Source organism: Macrosteles quadrilineatus, unplaced genomic scaffold, assembly GCF_028750875.1.
Source record: "Macrosteles quadrilineatus isolate MER2022 unplaced genomic scaffold, UCM_ALF_1.0 Scaffold_8__2_contigs__length_117827958, whole genome shotgun sequence".
NCBI lineage: Eukaryota > Metazoa > Arthropoda > Insecta > Hemiptera > Cicadellidae > Macrosteles > Macrosteles quadrilineatus.
The window spans coordinates 103,093,972-103,108,564 of NW_026542601.1; positions in this window are offsets into that span (position 1 = coordinate 103,093,972).

A 14,593-nucleotide genomic window follows, 5' to 3' on the forward strand; every position below is an offset into this window, starting at 1 on the left:
ATAGAGCATGGAACATAGAACATGGAACATAGAACATGGAGCATTGACCATAGGACATGGAACATGGAACATGGAACATGGAACATGGAACATGGAACAAGAAACACGGAACATAGAACAAGGAGAAAGAGCATTGACCAATATGGAACATGGAACAAGGAACATGGAACATGGAACAAGGAACATGGAACATAGAGCATGGAACATGGAACATAGAACATGGAACATGGAAAATGGAACATGGAACATGGAACATGGAACATGGAACATGGAACATGGAACATGGAACATGGAACATGGAACAAGGAACAGGGAACATAGGACATGGAACATGGAACATAGAGCATGGAACATGGAACATGGAACAAGGAACACAGAACATGGAACAAGGAACATGGAACATGGAACAAGGAACATGGAACAAGGAACATGGAACATGGAAAATAACATGGAACATGGAACATGGAACATGGAACATGGAACATGGAACATTCAACATGTAACATGGAACATGGACCATTGAACATGGAACATGGAACATGGAACATGGAACATGGAACATGGAACATGGAACATGGAACATGGAACATGGAACAAGAAACACGGAACATAGAACAAGGAGAAAGAGCATTGACCGTGGAACATTGAACAAGGAACATGGAATATGGAACAAGGAACATGGAACATAGAGCATGGAACATGGAACATAGAACATAGAACATGGAACATGAAACATGGAACATGGAACATGGAACATGGAACAAGAAACATGGAACATAGAACATGGAACATAGAGCATGGAACATGGAACACGGAACAAGGTACATAGAAAATGGAACAAGGAACATGGAACATGGAACAAGGAACATGGAACATAGAACATGGAACATGGAACATAGAGATTGGAACATGGAACGTGGAACAAGGAACACAGAACATGGAACAAGGAACATGGAACAAGGAACAAGGTACACAGAAAATGGAACAAGGAACATAGAACATGGAGCATGGAACATGGAACATAGAACATGGAACATGGAACATAGAGATTGGAACATGGAACGTGGAACAAGGAACACAGAACATGGAACAAGGAACATGGAACATGGAACAAGGAACATGGAACTTGGAACATAGAACATGGAGCATGGAACATGGAACATAGAACGTGGAACATGGAACATAGAGATTGGAACATAGAACATGGAACCTGGAACATGGAACATGGAACATAGAGCATGGAACATAGAACATGGAACAAGGAACACAGAACATGGAACAAGGAACATGGAACATGGAACAAGGAACATGGAACTTGGAACATAGAACATGGAACATGGACATGGAACATGGAACATCGAACATGGAACATGGAACAAGGAACAAGGAACATGGAACATGGAACATGGAACATGGAACATGGGACATGGACCATTGAACATGGAACATGGAACATTGACCATGGAACATGGAACATGGAACATGGAACATTGACCATGAAACATGGAACATGGAACATGGACCATGGAACATGGAATATGGACCATGGAACATGGAGCATGGACCATGGAACATGGAACATGGAACATGGAACATTAAACATGGACCATGGAACATGGAACATGGAACATGGAACATGGAACATGGACCATGGAACATGGAACATGGAACGTGGAACATGGAACATGGAACATGGAACATGCAACATGGAACATGCAACATGGAACATGGACCATGGAACATGGAACATGGAACATGGAACATGGAACATGGAACATGGAACATGGAACATGGAACATGGAACATGGAACATGGCACATGGAACATGGAACATGGAACAAGGAACATGGAACATAGAGCATGGAACATGGAACATAGAACATGGAACATGGAACATGAAACATGGAACATGGACCATGGAACATGGAACAAGGAACATAGAACATGGAACATGGAACATAGAGCATGGAACATAGAACATGGAACAAGGAACACAGAACATGGAACAAGGAACATGGAACATGGAACAAGGAACATGGAACTTGGAACATAGAACATGGAGCATGGAACATGGAACATAGAACATGGAACATGGATCATGGAACATAGAACATGGAACATGGAACATGAAACATGGAACATGGAACATGGAACATGGAACAAGGAACATGGAACATAGAACATGGAACATGGAACATAGAGCATGGAACATGGAACATCGAACATTGAACATAGAACGTGCAACAAGGAACATAGAACATGGAACAAGGAACATGGAACATGGAGCATGGAACATGGAGCATGGAACATGGACCATGGAACATGGAACATGGAACATGCAACATGGAATATGGAACATGGACCATTGAACATGAAACATGGAACATTGAACATGGAACATTGAACATGGAACATGGAACATGGAACATGGAACATTGAACATAAAACATGGAACATGGAACATAGAGCATGGAACATAGAACATGGAACATAGAACATAGAGCATTGACCATAGGACATGGAACATGGAACATGGAACATGGAACATGGAACATGGAACATGGAACATGGAACATGGAACATAGAACATGGAACATGGAACATGGAACATAGAACATGGAACATGGAACATGATACATGAAACATGGAACATGGAACATGGAACATGGAACATGGAACAAGGAACATGGAACATAGAGCATGGAACATGGAACATAGAACATGGAACATGGAACATGAAACATGGAACATGGACCATGGAACATGGAACAAGGAACATAGAACATGGAACATGGAACATAGAGCATGGAACATGGAACATGGAACAAGGAACACAGAACATGGAACAAGGAACATGGAACATGGAACAAGGAACATGGAACTTGGAACATAGAACATGGAGCATGGAACATGGAACATAGAACATGGAACATGGATCATGGAACATAGAACATGGAACATGGAACATGAAACATGGAACATGGAACATGGAACATGGAACAAGGAACATGCAACCTGGAACATGGAACAAGGACCATTGAACATGGAACATGGAACATGGAACATTGACCATGGAACATGGAACATGGAACATGGAACATGGAACATGGAACATGGAACATGGAACATGGAACATGGAACATGGAACAGGGAACATGGAACATGGAACATGGAACATGCAACATGAAATATGGAACATGGACCATTGAACATGAAACATGGAACATTGAACATGGAACATGGAACATGGAACATGGAACATTGAACATAAAACATGGAACATGGAACATAGAGCATGGAACATAGAACATGGAACATAGAACATAGAGCATTGACCATAGGACATGGAACATGGAACATGGAACATGGAACATGGAACATGGAACACGGAACATGGAACATGGAACATGGAACAAGAAACACGGAACATAGAACAAGGAGAAAGAGCATTGACCAATATGGAACATGGAACAAGGAACATGGAACATGGAACAAGGAACATGGAACATAGAACATGGAACATAGAACATAGAACATGGAACATGGAACAAGGAACATGAAACTTGGAACATAGAACATGGAGCATGGAACATGGAACATAGAACATGGAACATGGAACATAGATATTGGAACATAGAACATGGAACCTGGAACATGGAACATAGAACATAAGAACATGGAACATAGAGCATGGAACATGGAACATGGAACAAGGACCATTGAACATGGAACATGGAACATGGAACATTGACCATGGAACATGGAACATGGAACATGGAACATGGAACATGGAACATGGAACATGGAACAAGGAACATGGAACATGGAACATGGAACATGGAACATGGGACATGGAACATGGAACATGGAACATGGAACATGCAACATGGAATATGGAACATGGACCATTGAACATGAAACATGGAACACGGAACATGGAACATGGAACATGGAACATGGAACATTGAACATAAAACATGGAACATGGAACATAGAGCATGGAACATAGAACATGGAACATAGAACATAGAGCATTGACCATAGGACATGGAACATGGAACATGGAACATGGAACATGGAACATGGAACATGGAACAAGAAACACGGAACAGAGAACAAGGAGAAAGAGCATTGACCAATATGGAACATGGAACAAGGAACATGGAACATGGAACAAGGAACATGGAACATAGAACATGGAACATAGAACATAGAACATGGAACATGGAACATGGAACATGGAACATGGAACATGAAACAAGGAACATGGAACATAGAAATTGGAACATGGAACATAGAGCAAGGAACATGGAACATGGAACATGGAACATGGAACATGGAACAAGAAACACGGAACATAGAACAAGGAGAAAGAGCATTGACCAATATGGAACATGGAACAAGGAACATGGAACATGGAACAAGGAACATGGAACATAGAACATGGAACATGGAACATGGAACATAGAGATTGGAACATGGAACATGGAACATGGAACATGGAACATGGAACATAGAACATGGAACATGGAACAAGAAACACGGAACATAGAACAAGGAGAAAGAGCATTGACCGTGGAACATTGAACAAGGAACATGGAATATGGAACAAGGAACATGGAACATAGAGCATGGAACATGGAACATAGAACATGGAACATGGAACATGAAACATGGAACATGGAACATGGAACATGGAACAAGAAACATGGAACATAGAACATGGAACATAGAGCATGGAACATGGAATACGGAACAAGGTACATAGAAAATGGAACAAGGAACATGGAACATGGAACAAGGAACATGGAACATAGAACATGGAACATGGAACATAGAGATTGGAACATGGAACGTGGAACAAGGAACACAGAACATGGAACAAGGAACATGGAACAAGGAACAAGGTACACAGAAAATGGAACAAGGAACATAGAACATGGAGCATGGAACATGGAACATAGAACATGGAACATGGAACATAGAGATTGGAACATGGAACGTGGAACAAGGAACACAGAACATGGAACAAGGAACATGGAACATGGAACAAGGAACATGGAACTTGGAACATAGAACATGGAGCATGGAACATGGAACATAGAACATGGAACATGGAACATAGAGATTGGAACATAGAACATGGAACCTGGAACATGGAACATGGAACATAGAGCATGGAACATAGAACATGGAACAAGGAACACAGAACATGGAACAAGGAACATGGAACATGGAACAAGGAACATGGAACTTGGAACATAGAACATGGAACATGGAACATGGAACATGGAACATCGAACATGGAACATGGAACAAGGAACAAGGAACATGGACCATGGAACATGGAACATGGAACGTGGAACATGGAACATGGAACATGGAACATGCAACATGGAACATGCAACATGGAACATGGACCATGGAACATGGAACATGGAACATGGAACATGGAACATGGAACATGGAACATGGAACATGGAACATGGAACATGGAACATGGAACATGGAACATGGAACATGGAACATGGAACATGGAACATGGAACAAGGAACATGGAACATAGAGCATGGAACATGGAACATAGAACATGGAACATGGAACATGAAACATGGAACATGGACCATGGAACATGGAACAAGGAACATAGAACATGGAACATGGAACATAGAGCATGGAACATGGAACATGGAACAAGGAACACAGAACATGGAACAAGGAACATGGAACATGGAACAAGGAACATGGAACTTGGAACATAGAACATGGAGCATGGAACATGGAACATAGAACATGGAACATGGATCATGGAACATAGAACATGGAACATGGAACATGAAACATGGAACATGGAACATGGAACATGGAACAAGGAACATGGAACATAGAACATGGAACATGGAACATAGAGCATGGAACATGGAACATCGAACATTGAACATAGAACGTGCAACAAGGAACATAGAACATGGAACAAGGAACATGGAACATGGAGCATGGAACATGGAGCATGGAACATGGACCATGGAACATGGAACATGGAACATGCAACATGGAATATGGAACATGGACCATTGAACATGAAACATGGAACATTGAACATGGAACATTGAACATGGAACATGGAACATGGAACATTGAACATAAAACATGGAACATGGAACATAGAGCATGAAACATAGAACATGGAACATAGAACATAGAGCATTGACCATAGGACATGGAACATGGAACATGGAACATGGAACATGGAACATGGAACATGGAACATGGAACATGGAACATAGAACATGGAACATGGAACATGGAACATAGAACATGGAACATGGAACATGATACATGGAACATGGAACATGGAACATGGAACAAGGAACATGCAACCTGGAACATGGAACAAGGACCATTGAACATGGAACATGGAACATGGAACATTGACCATGGAACATGGAACATGGAACATGGAACATGGAACATGGAACATGGAACATGCAACATGGAACATGGAATATGGACCATTGAGCATGAAACATGGAACATAAAACATGAAACATGGAACAAAGAACAGGGAACATAGAACATAGAGCATGGAACATAGGACATGGAACATGGAACAAGGAACATGGAACATGGAACATTGACCATGGAACATGGACCATGGAACATGGAACATGGACCATGGAACATAGAACATGGACAATGGAACATGGAACATGGACCATAGATCATGGAACATGGAACATGGACCATAGATCATGGAACATGGAACATGGAACATGGAACATGGAACATGAAACATTGAACATTGAACATGGAACATGGAACATAGAGCATGGAACATAGAACATGGAACATAGAACATGGAGCATTGACCATAGGACATGGAACATGGAACATGGAACATGGAACATGGAACATGGAACAAGAAACACGGAACATAGAACAAGGAGAAAGAGCATTGACCAATATGGAACATGGAACAAGGAACATGGAACATGGAACAAGGAACATGGAACATAGAGCATGGAACATGGAACATAGAACATGGAACATGGAAAATGGAACATGGAACATGGAACATGGAACATGGAACATGGAACATGGAACATGGAACATGGAACATGGAACAAGGAACAGGGAACATAGGACATGGAACATGGAACATAGAGCATGGAACATGGAACATGGAACAAGGAACACAGAACATGGAACAAGGAACATGGAACATGGAACAAGGAACATGGAACAAGGAACATGGAACATGGAAAATAACATGGAACATGGAACATGGAACATGGAACATGGAACATGGAACATTCAACATGTAACATGGAACATGGACCATTGAACATGGAACATGGAACATGGAACATGGAACATGGAACATGGAACATGGAACATGGAACATGGAACATGGAACAAGAAACACGGAACATAGAACAAGGAGAAAGAGCATTGACCGTGGAACATTGAACAAGGAACATGGAATATGGAACAAGGAACATGGAACATAGAGCATGGAACATGGAACATAGAACATAGAACATGGAACATGAAACATGGAACATGGAACATGGAACATGGAACAAGAAACATGGAACATAGAACATGGAACATAGAGCATGGAACATGGAACACGGAACAAGGTACATAGAAAATGGAACAAGGAACATGGAACATGGAACAAGGAACATGGAACATAGAACATGGAACATGGAACATAGAGATTGGAACATGGAACGTGGAACAAGGAACACAGAACATGGAACAAGGAACATGGAACAAGGAACAAGGTACACAGAAAATGGAACAAGGAACATAGAACATGGAGCATGGAACATGGAACATAGAACATGGAACATGGAACATAGAGATTGGAACATGGAACGTGGAACAAGGAACACAGAACATGGAACAAGGAACATGGAACATGGAACAAGGAACATGGAACTTGGAACATAGAACATGGAGCATGGAACATGGAACATAGAACGTGGAACATGGAACATAGAGATTGGAACATAGAACATGGAACCTGGAACATGGAACATGGAACATAGAGCATGGAACATAGAACATGGAACAAGGAACACAGAACATGGAACAAGGAACATGGAACATGGAACAAGGAACATGGAACTTGGAACATAGAACATGGAACATGGAACATGGAACATGGAACATCGAACATGGAACATGGAACAAGGAACAAGGAACATGGAACATGGAACATGGAACATGGAACATGGGACATGGACCATTGAACATGGAACATGGAACATTGACCATGGAACATGGAACATGGAACATGGAACATTGACCATGAAACATGGAACATGGAACATGGACCATGGAACATGGAATATGGACCATGGAACATGGAGCATGGACCATGGAACATGGAACATGGAACATGGAACATTAAACATGGACCATGGAACATGGAACATGGAACATGGAACATGGAACATGGACCATGGAACATGGAACATGGAACGTGGAACATGGAACATGGAACATGGAACATGCAACATGGAACATGCAACATGGAACATGGACCATGGAACATGGAACATGGAACATGGAACATGGAACATGGAACATGGAACATGGAACATGGAACATGGAACATGGAACATGGCACATGGAACATGGAACATGGAACAAGGAACATGGAACATAGAGCATGGAACATGGAACATAGAACATGGAACATGGAACATGAAACATGGAACATGGACCATGGAACATGGAACAAGGAACATAGAACATGGAACATGGAACATAGAGCATGGAACATAGAACATGGAACAAGGAACACAGAACATGGAACAAGGAACATGGAACATGGAACAAGGAACATGGAACTTGGAACATAGAACATGGAGCATGGAACATGGAACATAGAACATGGAACATGGATCATGGAACATAGAACATGGAACATGGAACATGAAACATGGAACATGGAACATGGAACATGGAACAAGGAACATGGAACATAGAACATGGAACATGGAACATAGAGCATGGAACATGGAACATCGAACATTGAACATAGAACGTGCAACAAGGAACATAGAACATGGAACAAGGAACATGGAACATGGAGCATGGAACATGGAGCATGGAACATGGACCATGGAACATGGAACATGGAACATGCAACATGGAATATGGAACATGGACCATTGAACATGAAACATGGAACATTGAACATGGAACATTGAACATGGAACATGGAACATGGAACATGGAACATTGAACATAAAACATGGAACATGGAACATAGAGCATGGAACATAGAACATGGAACATAGAACATAGAGCATTGACCATAGGACATGGAACATGGAACATGGAACATGGAACATGGAACATGGAACATGGAACATGGAACATGGAACATAGAACATGGAACATGGAACATGGAACATAGAACATGGAACATGGAACATGATACATGAAACATGGAACATGGAACATGGAACATGGAACATGGAACAAGGAACATGGAACATAGAGCATGGAACATGGAACATAGAACATGGAACATGGAACATGAAACATGGAACATGGACCATGGAACATGGAACAAGGAACATAGAACATGGAACATGGAACATAGAGCATGGAACATGGAACATGGAACAAGGAACACAGAACATGGAACAAGGAACATGGAACATGGAACAAGGAACATGGAACTTGGAACATAGAACATGGAGCATGGAACATGGAACATAGAACATGGAACATGGATCATGGAACATAGAACATGGAACATGGAACATGAAACATGGAACATGGAACATGGAACATGGAACAAGGAACATGCAACCTGGAACATGGAACAAGGACCATTGAACATGGAACATGGAACATGGAACATTGACCATGGAACATGGAACATGGAACATGGAACATGGAACATGGAACATGGAACATGGAACATGGAACATGGAACATGGAACAGGGAACATGGAACATGGAACATGGAACATGCAACATGAAATATGGAACATGGACCATTGAACATGAAACATGGAACATTGAACATGGAACATGGAACATGGAACATGGAACATTGAACATAAAACATGGAACATGGAACATAGAGCATGGAACATAGAACATGGAACATAGAACATAGAGCATTGACCATAGGACATGGAACATGGAACATGGAACATGGAACATGGAACATGGAACACGGAACATGGAACATGGAACATGGAACAAGAAACACGGAACATAGAACAAGGAGAAAGAGCATTGACCAATATGGAACATGGAACAAGGAACATGGAACATGGAACAAGGAACATGGAACATAGAACATGGAACATAGAACATAGAACATGGAACATGGAACAAGGAACATGAAACTTGGAACATAGAACATGGAGCATGGAACATGGAACATAGAACATGGAACATGGAACATAGATATTGGAACATAGAACATGGAACCTGGAACATGGAACATAGAACATAAGAACATGGAACATAGAGCATGGAACATGGAACATGGAACAAGGACCATTGAACATGGAACATGGAACATGGAACATTGACCATGGAACATGGAACATGGAACATGGAACATGGAACATGGAACATGGAACATGGAACATGGAACAAGGAACATGGAACATGGAACATGGAACATGGAACATGGGACATGGAACATGGAACATGGAACATGGAACATGCAACATGGAATATGGAACATGGACCATTGAACATGAAACATGGAACACGGAACATGGAACATGGAACATGGAACATGGAACATTGAACATAAAACATGGAACATGGAACATAGAGCATGGAACATAGAACATGGAACATAGAACATAGAGCATTGACCATAGGACATGGAACATGGAACATGGAACATGGAACATGGAACATGGAACATGGAACAAGAAACACGGAACAGAGAACAAGGAGAAAGAGCATTGACCAATATGGAACATGGAACAAGGAACATGGAACATGGAACAAGGAACATGGAACATAGAACATGGAACATAGAACATAGAACATGGAACATGGAACATGGAACATGGAACATGGAACATGAAACAAGGAACATGGAACATAGAAATTGGAACATGGAACATAGAGCATGGAACATGGAACATGGAACATGGAACATGGAACATGGAACAAGAAACACGGAACATAGAACAAGGAGAAAGAGCATTGACCAATATGGAACATGGAACAAGGAACATGGAACATGGAACAAGGAACATGGAACATAGAACATGGAACATGGAACATGGAACATAGAGATTGGAACATGGAACATGGAACATGGAACATGGAACATGGAACATGGAACATAGAACATGGAACATGGAACAAGAAACACGGAACATAGAACAAGGAGAAAGAGCATTGACCGTGGAACATTGAACAAGGAACATGGAATATGGAACAAGGAACATGGAACATAGAGCATGGAACATGGAACATAGAACATGGAACATGGAACATGAAACATGGAACATGGAACATGGAACATGGAACATGGAACAAGAAACATGGAACATAGAACATGGAACATAGAGCATGGAACATGGAATACGGAACAAGGTACATAGAAAATGGAACAAGGAACATGGAACATGGAACAAGGAACATGGAACATAGAACATGGAACATGGAACATAGAGATTGGAACATGGAACGTGGAACAAGGAACACAGAACATGGAACAAGGAACATGGAACAAGGAACAAGGTACACAGAAAATGGAACAAGGAACATAGAACATGGAGCATGGAACATGGAACATAGAACATGGAACATGGAACATAGAGATTGGAACATGGAACGTGGAACAAGGAACACAGAACATGGAACAAGGAACATGGAACATGGAACAAGGAACATGGAACTTGGAACATAGAACATGGAGCATGGAACATGGAACATAGAACATGGAACATGGAACATAGAGATTGGAACATAGAACATGGAACCTGGAACATGGAACATGGAACATAGAGCATGGAACATAGAACATGGAACAAGGAACACAGAACATGGAACAAGGAACATGGAACATGGAACAAGGAACATGGAACTTGGAACATAGAACATGGAACATGGAACATGGAACATGGAACATCGAACATGGAACATGGAACAAGGAACAAGGAACATGGACCATGGAACATGGAACATGGAACGTGGAACATGGAACATGGAACATGGAACATGCAACATGGAACATGCAACATGGAACATGGACCATGGAACATGGAACATGGAACATGGAACATGGAACATGGAACATGGAACATGGAACATGGAACATGGAACATGGAACATGGAACATGGAACATGGAACATGGAACATGGAACATGGAACATGGAACATGGAACAAGGAACATGGAACATAGAGCATGGAACATGGAACATAGAACATGGAACATGGAACATGAAACATGGAACATGGACCATGGAACATGGAACAAGGAACATAGAACATGGAACATGGAACATAGAGCATGGAACATGGAACATGGAACAAGGAACACAGAACATGGAACAAGGAACATGGAACATGGAACAAGGAACATGGAACTTGGAACATAGAACATGGAGCATGGAACATGGAACATAGAACATGGAACATGGATCATGGAACATAGAACATGGAACATGGAACATGAAACATGGAACATGGAACATGGAACATGGAACAATGAACATGGAACATAGAACATGGAACATGGAACATAGAGCATGGAACATGGAACATCGAACATTGAACATAGAACGTGCAACAAGGAACATAGAACATGGAACAAGGAACATGGAACATGGAGCATGGAACATGGAGCATGGAACATGGACCATGGAACATGAAACATGGAACATGCAACATGGAATATGGAACATGGACCATTGAACATGAAACATGGAACATTGAACATGGAACATTGAACATGGAACATGGAACATGGAACATTGAACATAAAACATGGAACATGGAACATAGAGCATGAAACATAGAACATGGAACATAGAACATAGAGCATTGACCATAGGACATGGAACATGGAACATGGAACATGGAACATGGAACATGGAACATGGAACATGGAACATAGAACATGGAACATGGAACATGGAACATAGAACATGGAACATGGAACATGATACATGGAACATGGAACATGGAACATGGAACAAGGAACATGCAACCTGGAACATGGAACAAGGACCATTGAACATGGAACATGGAACATGGAACATTGACCATGGAACATGGAACATGGAACATGGAACATGGAACATGGAACATGGAACATGGAACATGGAACATGGAACATGGAACAGGGAACATGGAACATGGAACATGGAACATGGAACATGGACCATAGAACATGGAACATGTAACATGGAACATGGAACATAGAACATGGAACATGGAACATGGAACATAGAACATAGGGCATGGAACATAGAACATGGAACATAGAAAATAGAGCATTGACCATAGGACATGGAACATGGAACATGGAACATGGAACATGGAACATGGAACATGGAACATGGAACATGGAACATGGAACATGGAACATGGAACAAGAAACACAGAACATGGAACAAGGAACATAGAGCATTGACCATGGAACATGGAACAAGGAACATGGAACATGGAACATTGAACATGGAACATAAAACATAAATGGAACAGAGAACATGGAACATGGAACATGGAACATGGAACATTGAACATGGAACATGAAACATGGAACATAGAGCATGGAATATAGAACATAGAGCATTGACCATAGGACATGAAACATAGAACATGGAACATGGAACATGGAACATGGAACATGGAACATGGAACATGGAACATGGAACATGAAACATGGAACATAAAACATGAAACATGGAACAAAGAACAGGGAACATAGAACATAGAGCATGGAACATAGGACATGGAACATGGAACATGGAACATGGAACATGGAACATGGAACATTGACCATGGAACATGGACCATGGAACATGGAACATGGACCATGGAACATAGAACATGGACCATGGAACATGGAACATGGACCATGGAACATGGAACATGGACCATGGAACATGGAACATGGAAAATGGAACATAGAACATGGAACATGGAACATGGACCATAGATCATGGAACATGGAACATGGACCATAGATCATGGAACATGGAACATGGACCATAGATCATGGAACATGGAACATGGAACATGGAACATGGAACATGAAACATTGAACATTGAACATGGAACATGGAACATAGAGCATGGAACATAGAACATGGAACATAGAACATGGAGCATTGACCATAGGACATGGAACATGGAACATGGAACATGGAACATTGAACATGGAACATGGAACATGGAACAAGAAACACGGAACATAGAACAAGGAGAAAGAGCATTGACCAATATGGAACATGGAACAAGGAACATGGAACATGGAACAAGGAACATGGAACATAGAGCATGGAACATGGAACATAGAACATGGAACATGGAAAATGGAACATGGAACATGGAACATGGAACATGGAAAATGG